Source organism: Myodes glareolus, chromosome 24 (genome assembly GCF_982192425.1).
Source record: "Myodes glareolus chromosome 24, mMyoGla1.1, whole genome shotgun sequence".
NCBI classification, from domain to species: domain Eukaryota; kingdom Metazoa; phylum Chordata; class Mammalia; order Rodentia; family Cricetidae; genus Myodes; species Myodes glareolus.
The window spans coordinates 36,094,446-36,109,491 of NC_142049.1; the positions used below are offsets into that span (position 1 = coordinate 36,094,446).

The 15,046-nt window shown below is 38.1% G+C and overlaps 1 long non-coding RNA gene and 3 other non-coding genes across 5 annotated transcripts in view; all 4 read right to left on the reverse strand.

Annotated features, from left to right (window-relative positions):
* LOC125400634 (uncharacterized) overlaps window positions 1-15,046 on the reverse strand; it is a 97,314-nt gene that overhangs the window by 80,576 nt on the left and 1,692 nt on the right. The window contains exons 3-4 of one of the 2 annotated variants that reach the window (XR_015736405.1): window positions 14,896-14,943; window positions 13,538-13,648 (exon numbers count right to left, since the gene is read on the reverse strand). This is a non-coding gene — a long non-coding RNA (uncharacterized LOC125400634). Of the gene's footprint in view, window positions 1-13,537; window positions 13,649-14,895; window positions 14,944-15,046 lie in introns of those variants that run through there. The other variant, XR_015736404.1, reaches the window with a different exon arrangement.
* Window positions 10,655-10,719, reverse strand: LOC125400856 (small nucleolar RNA SNORD109A). The gene has a single exon (XR_007232117.1). It is a non-coding gene; the product is annotated as a small nucleolar RNA SNORD109A (small nucleolar RNA).
* LOC125400859 (small nucleolar RNA SNORD115) lies at window positions 11,566-11,649 on the reverse strand. Its single transcript, XR_007232119.1, has one exon. It is a non-coding gene; the product is annotated as a small nucleolar RNA SNORD115 (small nucleolar RNA).
* Window positions 13,394-13,476, reverse strand: LOC148117992 (small nucleolar RNA SNORD115). Its single transcript, XR_015736609.1, has one exon. It is a non-coding gene; the product is annotated as a small nucleolar RNA SNORD115 (small nucleolar RNA).

Sequence of the window (15,046 nt, forward strand, 5' to 3'; positions counted from 1 at the left end):
ATCACTCTCACAGCCTTCAGCATTATTTTTTTATTGGTTATTTGAAAGCTTCACAATGATGCTTTGCTCTTTGGAATTGGGTGTTTATCTTTGAATTTAACTTAGTTGGAGGCTCTTGATATTCTTATTGGGTTCGTTAGTGCTTTCATATTTGGGAAGCTTTGAGACATCATTTTTCAATTTCCCCCCTTTTTCTATTTTTCTTCTTGGATTCCCATTACTGTATATATTGATATAAATATAGTTTTCCATGGTTCTCTTCTGTTCAAGATTTAGATTTTTTCCTCTTGGTACCTGGGCTAGATAATTTTAATTAGAACATCTCCAAGTTAGCAGATTTTTGCCTGCTAAAAATCCATTCTTTGACGGCCCTTTTTGTTATATATATATATATATATATATATATATATATATATATATATATATATATATTACTTTTTTCCAATGTTTGATGGAAGCCAGGGCTTTGATTAGGATGGGCAAGACTTCTACGAATGATGTTATCCATTTCTTGTATTTCTAATCTGTTGAATTTGGGTGTGGTTCTTTCTTATCTGTTTCTTAATCACAGTATATATTTGTTGAAATATCAGTTTCATTTTTAACTAAAATCTTTATTCATGGTTTTCTTTAGTTCTTTGGATGTGTTTTTAAAAGTTGGCTTAATATCTTTGTCTAGTAAATCCAACATTTTTCTTTCCTTGCTAATGCTTTCTATTGATTTCTTTTTTTGTGCATGTTCCATAATTTCCTATTTCTTTGTATATTCTTTTTTGGGGAACTGCACAGTTTTTCATATACAAATAGGTTTTCTCCATTCATATAGTTTGTTTTTGTTGCTGGTCTGTTCTTTTTTATGATTTTCCTATAAAAAATTTTTCTATGTAATATGTAGATAATGTCTTATTTTTTCAGCTTTGAGCACATATAATGATTAGGTAGACATTTCCTAATATAATTAACCAGCATGTTAATCACTCTTTACTAAGGAACTTTCTCTATGTGTATTTTGGTTCACATGTGGTATTCAGGTAATTCACAATTCTTCCTCAGATTTAACCTATTGCTTGCACAGGGGCTTATAATAATTAAGAAGTAAGTAACTAGAGACTTCAAATATTTCCTATGCTACCACATACTCTGTACATTCATGAGGAGTTCAGATAAAAAGCATTGTGTCATTGTTTTTCAAAGAACTCTTTGAATATACTACAAAAATTTTCATCATCCAGATTGTTTTTACATTTTTATTATTATTTTCTATTTTTATCGCAGTTACTGTTAGTTATTTAACCTTCTGTGATAGTCCATATTTGCTAATAGTTCTTTATGTTAAACACTGGTATGGGAATCTACTTATAGAAAAGTCTCTGAATTAGAACAAATAACTAAAAATTTCATGACCTATATTTTTTTTCTAGAGACCATCTTACCAGATCTAAATAGTTATTCCATGTGGATAAAATTATGCTTTTTTTTACTGACAGTCAGAAGGCTTTTTGCATAAATGTTCTTTAGAAATGTGTAAGTCTCTAAAGATCTTATTCCCTATTTCATAGGCTGTGTTCTTTGCCTTACAGAAGCTCTTACACTTCTGAAGGTCCCATTTATTGATGCTCGCAGTGTCTGTGCTACTGGTGTTATATTTAGGAAGCGGTCTTTTGTGCCTGTGTGTTCTAGGCTCCTTGCCACTTTCCTTTCTATGAGGTTCTGTGTGGCTGGATTTATATTAAGGCCTTTGATTCATTTGTACTTGAGTTTTGTCCATAGGGATAGATATCGACCTCTTTGCATCCCCACATCACACAGAGAACTGATCTCCAAAATATATAGAGAACTCAAGAAACTAGATGCCAAAATACCAAATAATCCAATTAGATAGGGTACAGATCTTAACAGAGAATCTCAACAAAAGGATCTCAAATGGCCAAAAGACCCTTAAGAAAATGTTCAACATCCTTAACCATCAGGTAAATTTAAATCAAAATGACTCTGAGATACCATCTCACACCAGTCAGAATGGCTAAGGTCAAAAACACCAATGATATCTTTTGCTGAAGAAGATGTGGAGTAAGGGGAACACTCTTCTATTGCCGCTGGGAGTGAAAACTTGTACAGCCACTTTGGAAATCAATATGGCAGTTTCTCAGAAAATTAGGAATCAACCAACCTGAAGACCTAGCAGAACCACTCTTGGGTATATACCCAAAGGATGTTCAATTATACTACAAGGATATTTGCTCAACTGTGTTCATAGCAGTATTATTTGTCATAGCTAGAACCTGGAAACAACCTAGAGGCCCCTCAACTGAAGAATGGACAAAGGAAATGTGGTACAGTTACACAATGGGACACTACTCCATGGTAAAAAACAACAATGGCATCTTGAAAAATGCCAATAGCTGGAACTAGAAAGAAAAAAAAACATACTGAGTGAGGTAACCCAGACCCAGAAAGACAAACACAGTATGAACTCATTCATAATTGGATATTAGACATAAAGCAAAGAATAACCAACCTATAGTTCATAACCCTAGAGAAGCTATGTGACAAGGAAAATCCAAGGGAAACATACATGAATCCCCCTATAAAGGGAAAATAGACAAGATCTCCTGAGAAAATTGGGAGCATGGGGGTAAGGGAGAAGGGCTAGCGGAAGGGGAGAAATAGGACAGAAGGGAAGGGGGGAGAAGAACATGAGAAAATGGGATTGTCAAAATGGAGGAAGAACAAAGAGGGAGAGTAAGAAAAGAGATATTTTGATTGAGGGAGTCATTATGGGGCTAGCAAGAAACCTGGCACTAGAGAAATTCTCTTGAATCTACAAGGATGACCCCAATAGAGGAGAAGGTGCCTTAACTGGCCCTCTCATGTAATCAGATTGATGACTACCTTAATTGATATTATAGAACCTTTTATCCAGCAACTGATAAAAGCAGATGCAGAGATCTACAGTGAAGCACTGGGCCAAACTTCCAAAGTCCAGTTGTAGAGAGTGAGGAGTGATAATATGAGCAAAAGGGTCAAGACCATGATGGGGACATCCACTGAAACAGCTTACCTGAGCTAATGGGAGGTCACTGACTTCAGAGTGACAGTGGGGGAACCAGCATAGAACCAAACTAGGCCCTCTGAATGTGGGTGACAATTTTAGATCAGGGGCAGACTGTGGGGCTGCTGGCCACACAGGATTTATCGCTACTGCTTGAACTGGCATTTTGGAGCCCATTCATTGGAGGGTTACCTTGCTCTAATCAAGATGTGAGCATTAGCTAATAAGTAGCCTGACCTAATGGACCAATCAGCTTTATAACTTATAGTGGAAATGATACAAGGAGAGCAGGAGAATTCTGGGGAGGAGGAAGCTGATTCTTCCCACTCCTGCCCAGATCACCGAAGCAGCAGGATGTGAGCTACCCCACTGAAAAAGGTACTGAGCCACATGGCTAACATCGATCAGAAAAATGGGATAATCAAGATGTGAGCATTAGCTAATAAGTAGCCTGACCTAATGGGCCAATCAGCTTTATAACTTATAGAGTCCGTTGTGTGATTTTTGTCTGGGACTAAACAGCTGGGGGAATTGGGCAGGACAAAAACCCCAACAAGCTGGCCCCCCAATGTTACATAGCTCAGCATAACTATAGTGGTGAGGGCCTTGGTTCTGCCTCAAACTGATGTGGTAGATTTTGTTGAGTCCCCGTGGGAAGCCTTACCCTCTCTGAGAAGTGGAATGGGGGTGATGTGCGGGGAAATTGGAGGGAGCAGGAGGAGGAGTGGGAGTCAGAGCTGGGATTGGTATATTAAATGAGAAACAATTGCTTTTGGAAAATAAGTAAAAAGAGTAAAATGAAACAAACTTAACATTTCATTTCAAAAGAAAAAGAAATGTGTAAGTCTTTGATTAATTTCCAAAAGTATAAAAATTAATTTTGACGTTTGTTTGAGACAAACTCCCACTTTGTTGTGCAATCTGGTCTTTCAATCAACACTTTTCTGTTTTATATCTTCCTGAAAGTGAAAGTCACATGCATGTGCCTATGCTTGGCTAATTGTGAGTAGTTACGGGAACACATATTTTATGAATGAGTACACTTTTCAATGTTTTCATCTTGAATTTTTAGTGGTTTGCAAATACAGATTTATTTTTAAATGTTAAACCAAACTTAATTCCATGCTTATTTTGATTTTATTGCAAACCATGACTAAATATTGTTGAACTCCATTTTCTAAAAGTTTGAACACAGATATGTATGCTAATGAAATATGTTGCTATATGCCCTTCATTTTACATGTAGTATTGTTTTCTGTGAAGGCAATTTAAATATTAAACAAGGGAATAATTCCAGCATTTATATCTTCTAGAAGATCATATGAAACTCATGTTTTAAAATTTAGTGTAATCTATATTTCCTTGCAAGAATGCTTTTAATAAAAAGTTAATTTGTTTAGAAAATACTCTTTTTTGTTATCTACTTACTAATTTTTCTATTTGCATCTTTTTATATTTGCATCTTTTGATTTTTTTTAACTTCATCTAAGTTGCTGAGTTTATGGGCACTTTGTATTATTTAACACACACATATCCTATAATATCATTTCTCATGTGTCTTAATATTTATATTTGTATCTTGATTTAAAAAATTATTCTCTTTAGATGTCTCTTAACATTATCCTCTTAATGGATTTGGTTTTTTTAATTGTGTATGTCCACTAAAATTCTCTCCTCATCCTTACACACACAACTTTGTTTTTTTAAAAAAAAAACCTAAAAATTAATACAACAACCCCCAACAAAGTAAACAAAATGTAATAACAGCCAAAAATAAAAAAATAATACTGTGACCCAAGAAAAGCACACAAACAACAACAGCAGAAAAACCCAAAACCAAAACCCCAAATGTGGAATCTACTCTATTTTGGTTAGCTATTCCTGAACCGAAGCTCTGCCATAGGCTAATTTATATACCCAATGGTCTTTCATTGGAGAAAGTTGATTTTTCCTCTCTCAGAAGATATAAATGACAGTTCTGTTATTAACCTTTACACTAGTGGCTAGGTTGTCCTTCATTCTTTCATGCCTTCTTTAATTGGTGTGTTTTAATTTAACTGACTTTCATTTTCTCTCACCCCATATATGTAAACCTATATACATATATATGGGACAGATATTTACATATGTGTATATGTACATATATACATAAATATATTTGATTACTTACTGTTCTCTTTATGAATGTCCTGTTTCTCTTATTCTTTGTCATTTTCTTACCATTCATTGGAATATAATATCATTTATTTAAGGCTTTTATTTATTTGTAATCTAAGAATCAGTTCTAAAAAATATCTTCCAAGCCAGTTTAGTTACATTTGAATTTGAAGATATTAATTTTTATACGTATTTAGTTTGAAACACTTCTCAGTTTCTCTTTTTATGTCTTATTTGATCAGCAAATTACTTAGACGTTCTCATTTTATTTTTTAAATATTTTGGAGATTATCAATAAATATTTCCCTATTTCTAATTTCAACCCACTGTGGAATTAAATCAACGTGTTTTATATGAATTGTACTCATTTTAAATGTATCCTCTAATTCCATGACTATCTTATCACTTGTAATGAAAAAAGAATCTGCTTATTTCTATTCCTGAACATGATGTTACCACTGCTATTCTACCCAACAAAGAAATAAATGGCAAAAGAAAAAAAAACAAACAAATCCATTTAAAAAATAATAGCAGTTATAATGAACTTACCATAATTGTCTTTAGGTATTATTTATGTCTATATTCCCATAGGACTTTCCCAACATTATTGATAGTTGCATCCCTCTATATAAGAATTTGGTCATGTTTTCTTTCAATACTAAAGGTATTTGTTTATATTTCTTTAATCAATTATATATGTATTTATATGTTTTTTAAATCAAGTATTCACTCAAGTACTTGAATACAGTTGATATCAAAGTGTTCACAGTAATTAAACTATCAAACTTCTCCTTAATGTGAAACCTTAAGGCTGAAGTCCTCCTAGGGAAGCTGTTTTGTAGGGACATTGTGAGTAAAGAGGTCATCACATTGAGATCATTCTGGACATCCTATTTTGCTATCAAAGGACATTTAACTATTCTCTGATTGGTATCTTAGACTATTTCACAGTCCTCAGATGATTGTGTTCACCACTGACCTTGGCAAGGCTGTTCCTGACAAGTTAGCCTTTCAGTATAATTGGGTTACTTCCTATATAACTGTTGTCTGGATTTTTAAGGTGCTTTATTTTCCATCTTTAGCTTATTAAAACTGGAAGTATGTAGATTTAATAAGCTTTAGCAGAATCACTATAGCAGAACAACCATAGGAGAACAAGAGTTTGGGAGATTGGAGCTTGACATTTAGAAAAATTAAAAGGAATAAGTATTGCTGCAAGGTTAAACTTTCAGTATATCTCACCGAGATGACTAGGGCAAAAGAACATAAACACTAAAACATCCTGTACAAACCTGCTTTTACCAACTCTTTCTCATCTCAGTAACTCAGGAAGTTACTTCCGCATTGAAAAAAGAGTATTACTGCTGCACTCATGTCTATAGACTACATTACCAGAAGCAACTCAGGACAATAACTGGCATTTCTATTTTTATCAAACATTAGCTAATGTCTCTCAATAAAGGAGTCACATGAACCATTTATTGTCACATGTGTTTTCCGAATTTCCTATCCAAACCAAGTACATTAAACTTATACTTGCATCTACCAGACCTACCTCTGTCATTTTTGTCATTCCCATTATCATCATCTAGACAGTATGTAAATCAATAATGCGTTATCACCCATTAGAGATGGCTTCAAAAAGTCTTTGATTTAGGTTCATAAAACTATAGATCCTTCATCTGGCAATGGATGGCAATACAGACGGAGACCCACATTGGAGCACCGGACTGAGCCCCCCAAGGTCCAAATGAGGAGCAGAAGGACGAAGAAAATGACAAAGGACTGCGAGGGAGGGATGCTATCACCCACTGATACAAGGGGTCGGATCTAATGAGAGTTTACCAAGGGCAGTTGGACTGCGACTGAACGAGCACGTGATCCAACCAGATTCTCTGAATGTGGCCAGATTCTCTGAATGTGGCTGGCCCGGAGTCTTTCTGAGAAGCCATTGACAATGACACTGGGACTAGTTTCCTCTGCATATACTGGATTTTTGGGATCCAGTCTGTTTGGATACTCACCTTCCTGGACCTGGAGGGAGGGGGGACGAACTTGAACTTCCCACAGGGCTTGAAACCCTGACTGCCCTTAGGGACAAAGAGGGAGGAGGAGAGGGGGGGGAGTGGAAGGGTGTTGGGAAGAGGGGCGTTAATGGAAACTTTTATAATTTAATAAAATTACTTTAAAAAAAACTATGTTTAGAGAGGGCTGATGAAATGCTAGTGAAATGTTGTGTGTTTAGAGTTTTGAAACTTAGTTAATTCTAAGAAACACACTGACAGCCTGATATTGTGGCTTCTCTGTCATGTACACAAACACCCCCCCACACCCCCCCCACAGAGATATACATGCATATACATGCACATACACACCAGACACTCATATTGAAAACCCATAAAGACTTACTGTGTCATTCATATAAAACAAAGATGTAAGTTTCACTGTTTGTAAGGCCTTTCAATTACATTAAACTAATAGTTATGTTATATACCATTTACATTTCTATAGTTTTTTATAAGCATTATTCTAGATTAAAACCCCTATCAGTGGCTCTCAGTCTATGTGTCACAGCCCCTTTGGGGGTGGTCACATATCAGATATCCTCCATGTCAGATATTTACATTGCTTCACAACTAGCAAAATTCTAGTTATGACATAGCAACAAGATAAATTTATGGTTTGAGATCACCACAGTATGAGGAACTGTATTAAATGCTTGCAGCATTAGGAAGTTTGAGAACCTCTGCCTTATGTCCTGTGTGATATAATATTTCAATCTGGGACCTTAATCATGTTTTTTTTTCTTATTGGTGCATTATCAAGCATTCATGGTCAGGACAATGGAGAAATACAACTGTCACAGTTGGTTAAGTACTGAACTAAAAATACAATTATACGATTCCATGTATGGCTCAAGGAAGGTGGGATAGAAAGAATGTAAGAACTTTAAGATAGAAATGAGAGCTAAGAAATATTTTCCTTCTGGGTGTGATGGAACCGTTGCAACAATAAACTCATACCATGTGTGGTTACCTACATTAGGACAACACAAAACTTGAACTATTACAACTAGCCATGGATGGGAGACAGACTCATGGGGACCTACCTCTTCTTCCATAATTATTCTAGGGAGTCATTATTTTATGATTTATACCCACTGGTGAATCTACAATGATTCAATAGGTAGTTCTAAACACAGGGTCACACCTATAACCCTTGCTAAACTAAGTGGCTTATAAAGCAAAAAGATAAACAGAGGAAAGGGACTTGTGGTCAAGAGGAAATAAAATACTTTTTAAAAAACTCATATTAAAAATATCAATCCTATTACAAATAATATGAAATCTTAGAAACTTATGCATGCAATGACTTGGAACCTTTAAATTTTAGTATTTATATTTTTGGTTTATAATTAGAAGTATTGGGAAAATTGAAAATTAAGATTTTTATTGTATGGATGTCAATGATATTTTCTATTATTATGATATATATTTATAAACAGTACTTCCAATTTTACCTATATTAACTACATTTATTTTAATAAATATTACTTAAGCTATCTTAAATAACATTATATTGTTTTACTGTGCTTTCTAACACTGTGTCTGTCAAACATAGTGGTATGTAGGTAGACATGGTGCTGGAGAGAAAACTGAGAGTCCTACAATTGGATCAGCAGATCTCTGGAAAATAGTGTCACACTGGTATGGGAGGTCCTTCTGTCTATGTGTTGCTTTTGTTGCTTAATGAATAAAGATACTGCTTTGGGCCTATAGTAGAGCTATAGGAGAATAGAGCTAGGCAGGAAAAACTAGACTGAATACTGGGAGAATGAAGGTGGAATCAGAGAGAAGCCATGTAGCCTTGCTGGAGCCAGACAGAACTTTAGCTGGTAAGCCACAGCCTCGTGGTGATTCACAGATTAATAGAAATGGGTTAAATTAATACATAAGAGTTAGCCAATAAGAAGCTAGAGCTAATGGGCCAAGCAGTGATTTAATTAATACAGTTTCTATGTGATTATTTCACTTCTGGGCAGCCAGGACGAACAAGCGGCTCCTTGCAACACCACACTAGGCCTAGCTTGAGCATCTGAGACCCTAAAGTGTGTCACTGAGGAGTGGCACACTTCTTCCAACAAGGGCACATATACTTCAACAAGCTCATATCTCCTAATAGTGCCACTCCGTGGTGACCAAGCATTCAAACACGTGTGTTTATGGGGTTATTCCTATTCAAACTATTGCACTACCAAAGTATTATATATTAAATCATTGATTTCCTTATGAATATTTGTCCAGTTTTGAGCACATCAGTCATTATGCACCAAGTAAAATACCATGTACAAGACAACATTCTTAAGAAATGCCTCAACCAATATGCACTATACTGTTGGTATATTTTACTTTCTGTTGAAATATGGAATACTTGTATAGCGTGACATATACTGAATTTCTATAGCTCAGTAAATTTACACCGTCCAAGCAGCAATTAACTAATAAAGAAAAGATGTTCTTTAATATTTCAGAATCATTCAAATGTCTTATATCTATGACTTATAAGCCATAGAGAAGATATAAAAATAACATATATTTTTCATATTGAAAAAGAATAGTGAACTCAGGTCAGCCTTCACTGAATAAACTAGAAGTGAAGAATATTATAGTATGAACACAGACTCTTTTTAAGTAATGGGTCTCTATTCTGAAACTCTAGTAAATAATAAAAAATACAGTGTGATATTGTTTTGCAAGAAATTGATCATACTGATTATTAGCCAACATAAATTTCTAAAATAATCCTTCAATTTATATCTTTTATATAATATAGAAAATAGTTAAAACGAAAAGGAAAGAACAGAAGCAACAAATACTCCGTAATGAATCATTGGATAAAATTTCAAAAATATCACAACAGTAACCTCCAGTAAGACTCCAAAAGATACATAGACCTCAGAAGGTTGCATATAAAACTATACATAGAGTCTCTAAAGTTTATAGTTACTTAACTGTATTTTCTGAAATGAATTTTCTAGTTAGATCTCTAAGATGAAACAAAATAAAAGAAATTTCCTTAAAAATACTCAATATTAACAGAAGCAGATGTAGAAATATCTTCTATTTTATTTACCTAACAGGAAGACAATATTTTTGAAATGCTAGTATAATTGTCAGTATATATTCCAGTTACTTGCCCTGCTTTCGATTCCATATTTCCGTTGTTCATATTTGTTACATATTTACTTGATGAAAGTGTCAGCAACTCTGTTCTCAGAAAGAGAAATGATGTAAATCTTGTGTCACTAGACAAAATTACTGTGCATATTACCTCAAAAGCGAGGAGACAAAACCCACACATAGTGCTTAGAGAATATTACCAAAGGCTCACTAGGCAAAGGCAGACCTGGAAATCTTATTTGTATTAATTGAAGGGCTCACCTCTGGACCTCTGATGGCTATTTGTATGAGTCATTCACCACATTCAGAGAATTGTTCTCATCACCATCCAGATAAGTCATTTTTTTTTTAACTGATGATTGTTTTTACAGCCAGGCAAAACCTGGGGAAATTTGTGTATTCAGTTTTGAAAAAAGGATAGGAGTATGCAGTAGACAGTTTGCTTATCCTCTGAACAAAGTACCAGCTGGCAATGTGAAAGGTGGCCAGGAGGAAGGAACATCTCTAGACAGTTTTGAGATTGGTTTCCTTATGCCCTAGATCACGTCATCAATGAATAATTCCATTGAACAAAAAAATCTCCAGCCCCTGACTCCTGAATTGCACAAGGCCTATCACACACAGGAATTATTAGCAAGGGTAAGGAAATCACAAATGGCCCCACTGACCCTACAACTAACTTATTTCACTTGTAGAACTAGTTAGCAGATATTTCACCATACAAGAATGTCTTTAAATGACTCGGCATCTTGTTTTACTAATTTTATTCTGTCTCACAGCATTAAGGTCCCGAAGAAAATGCCTGCTGTGATGTACTCTTCTACCAGAGTGCGCTCCCTGAAGGTTTGTAGAACGATCACTAAGTCACAAGTGCTATGATGTATTCTCTTACCAGAAAGTGGGGCTACCTGAAGGTTTATAGCTGGATCACTAAGTCAAAAGTGAAGAACTCATAGTCAAGGATAGCTAGAGCTACAGTCCACCACCAGGACATTTTAGATAGCCATATATGCAACTGACTTGAGAAGTGATATTGGTATCCTCGGTATGCTCAAGGGAAATAAGGAACAATGTGTTGTTATTGCCAGGGCCATTCTTGGACGTGGCCTTGAGGACGAGGAGATGTCTGCTGGCCACAGATAGACAAGGCCCCACATTGCACCCATTCTTTTGTCTGGGCCTCAGCGTAATCCTGTTGAGCATGATTTTCTTTTTATGTCATCATCTCTCTTCGTGACCTTGGTTGGTCATCATTGACCCAGTTCTTATAAGAGCAAAGCCCCATGTGGAGTTGAGACAAAGCAACATTGCTTACCAGTGCTGCAAACAGCATCTAGGAACTATGTCTTGACAATGTTTGCACTTTTGTTCAGCCCAAGAGATCCCTTTCTTTAATTAGATCAGAAGTACTCCTGTTCTTCTTAACGGCCCCTTTGGGAAATAAAAAACAACTTGTTGTCCTACAGGGCCATCCTTGGACTTGGCCTTGAGGACCAGGAGATGTCTGCTGGTGCTGACCCTGGCCTGTAAGCATGATGTCATTGAGGATGATGATTTCGGCACATTGCACAACAATGACAAATGGCAAGACTTGGAGCGCGAACCCTGAGTGATGGGCACATGTTCACCCCGCCCAAGCAACGGTCAGTCATTCAGGAACATCCTCTTCCCACCAACTACTCTGATGGCTAGCATTAGACAGCCCCTGATTGTCAAGTCAATAGGCAGGGCTATGAAACCTCTGCATCTTGCCTTTGCAGCATCGAGTCTAGTAAGGGCTTAGACCTGGCCTCACCTTGACATGCTACATGACACGTGTCACATTCAATTCTGCCTACCACTGTCAACACACTAATGAAGAAAGAATCCATTCTCTTAAGGTTGTTAGGGCCCCACCAGTGGCTGTGCCTGGCCTAGCCTGCTCTGTGTCACTGGGGATACAGCTAGTCCTAGAATTTGCAAAGCAACGTATTTCAAAAATTTCGTCTATGCATGAGGCTGATAGGCTCTGCCTCTGCTGTGTGCTAGGAACTTCTTGTACATGAGGCTAACTTCCTGCCTGGAGCGCCATGAGGACACCACCTGTCCTTCGAGAGGCTCCAGAATTGTCTTCCATACTGTCTTGCTGGAAAGGTAGGTCTAGTTCACATAATCAGAGGGGTCGGAGATAAGTTTGAGGATGCCTAGATGCCAGTTTGATATTCGAGTTATCCATGATTCCAATTAGCACTGGAAGGGAATTGTAGACCCCTAGGGTGTCCTGGACCCACAAAATGGCCATTCATCCCGGAAGTCCATTTTTGAAGGTATTAGCTCTGAAAGATACGGCCAGAGCCGATGAGAATGTCTTTTGCTGATGGTCCCATTCAGGACTATCAGCCCTAATGAAGACTTATTCGGCCCAAAAGTAAACTTCCAGTTTTTCTCTAGTTTTCCTCAGAACTGTAGAAGTACCCAGCATTATGACTCCTCCCTGTGACCTAATGAGGCCCTTGATCTGTATCTCATGACACGATTTTTGGAATTTCCCAAGGTTGTCCATTGGGAAATCTATTCTGTAAACATAGGCCTAAGGGGGTTCACATGGCAGGAATAAAGCCTGAGGCTGGATCCTGGGCTTCTAACTTGAGCATCATCATTAGCGTATCAGGGTTATGAGGAGGTGAAGGAACAGGGCCTGGAGATATCTAGGCAGATGGACCCATCTTTCCACTTACCCAAAGAGAGGTGTGGTGTCCAGCGATGCAAGATGGCATCCCAGGTCACTGAAAGGCAGAAGAGAAGATGGGAACATGAGCAAGGTTTTGGCCACAGGGACTCGCTCAAGAGCAGTGTTTGACAGGAGGTGCCATTTGAGGGAGCACTCAGTGCTCTCCTAAAGTCGTGCACCTGGACCTCTTAGAGGTCCCCAATGGGGCAAGACGCCATGGGGAGTTTGGCCTTCACCCTGGCCTAAACAGGCTCCAGATAGACCAGGCCCCTCATTGCGCCCGTTCTTTTGTCTGGGCCTCAGCGTAATCCTATTGAGCATGATTTTTTTTTGTGTCATCATCTCTCTTCGTGACCTTGGTTTGTCATCATTGACCCAGTTCTCGAGAGAGCAAAGCCCCAATGTGGAGTTGAGACAAAGCAACATTGCTTACCAGTGCTGCAAACAGCATCTAGGAACTATGTCTTGACAATGTTTGCACTTTTGTTCAGCCCAAGAGATCCCTTTCTTTAATTAGATCAGAAGTACTCCTGTTCTTCTTAACGGCCCCTTTGGGAAATAAAAAACAACTTGTTGTCCTACAGGGCCATCCTTGGACTTGGCCTTGAGGACACTGGCCTGTAAGCATGATGTCATTGAGGATGATGATTTCGGCACGTTGCATATCAATGATCAATGGCAAGACGTGGAGCGCGAACCCTGAGTGGTGGGCCCATGTTCACCCCGCCCAAGCAACGTTCAGTCATTCAGGAGCATCCTCTTCCCGCCAACTGCTCTGATGGTTAGCATTAGACAGCCGCCGATTGTCAAGTCAATAGGCAGGGCTATGACACCTCTGCATCTTGCAGGGCTTAGACCTGGCCTCACCTTGACATGCTACATGACACGTGTCACATTCAATTCTGCCTACCACTGTCAACACACTAATGAAGAAAGAATCCATTCTCTTAAGGTTGTTAGGGCCCCACCAGTGACTGTGCCTGGCCTAGCCTGCTCTGTGTCTCTGGGGATACAGCTAGTCCTAGAATTTGCTAGGCAAAACAAAGTCTTTCCGAAATTTTGTCTATGCATGAGGCTGATAGGCTCTGCCTCTGCTGTGTGCTAGGAACTTCTTCTACATGAAGAAGTAACTTCCTGCCTGGAGCACCATGAGGACACCACCTGTCCTTCGAGAGGCTCCAGAATTGTCTCCCATACTGTCTTGCTGGAAAGGTAGGTCTAGTTCACAGAATCAGAGGGGTCGGAGATAAGTTTGAGGATGCCTAGATGCCAGTTTGATATTCGAGTTATCCATGATTCCAATTAGCACTGGAAGGGAATTGTAGACCCCTAGGGTGTCCTGGACCCACAAAATGGCCATTCATCCCGGAAGTCCATTTTTGAAGGTATTAGCTCTGAAAGATACGGCCAGAGCCGATGAGAATGTCTTTCGCTGATGGTCCCATTCAGGACTATCAGCCCTAATGAAGACTTATTCGGCCCAAAAGTAAACTTCCAGTTTTTCTCTAGTTTTCCTCAGAACTGTAGAAGTACCCAGCATTATGACTCCTCCCTGTGACCTAATGAGGCCCTTGATCTGTATCTCATGACACGATGTTTGGAATTTCCCAAGGTTGTCCATTGGGAAATCTGTTCTGTAAACATAGGCCTAAGGGGGTTCACATGGCAGGAATAAAGCCTGAGGCTGGATCCTGGGCTTCTAATTTGAGCATCATCATTAGCGTATCAGGGATATGAAGAGGTGAAGGAACAGGGCCTGGAGAGATCCAGGCAGATGGACCCATCTTTCCACTTACCCGAAGAGAGGTGTGGTGTCCAGCTATGCAAGATGGCATCCCAGGTCACTGAAAGGCAGAAGAGAAGATGGGAGCATGAGTAGGGTTTTGGCCACAGGGACTCGCTCAAGAGCAGTGTTTGACAGGAGGTGCCATTTGAGGGAGCACTCAG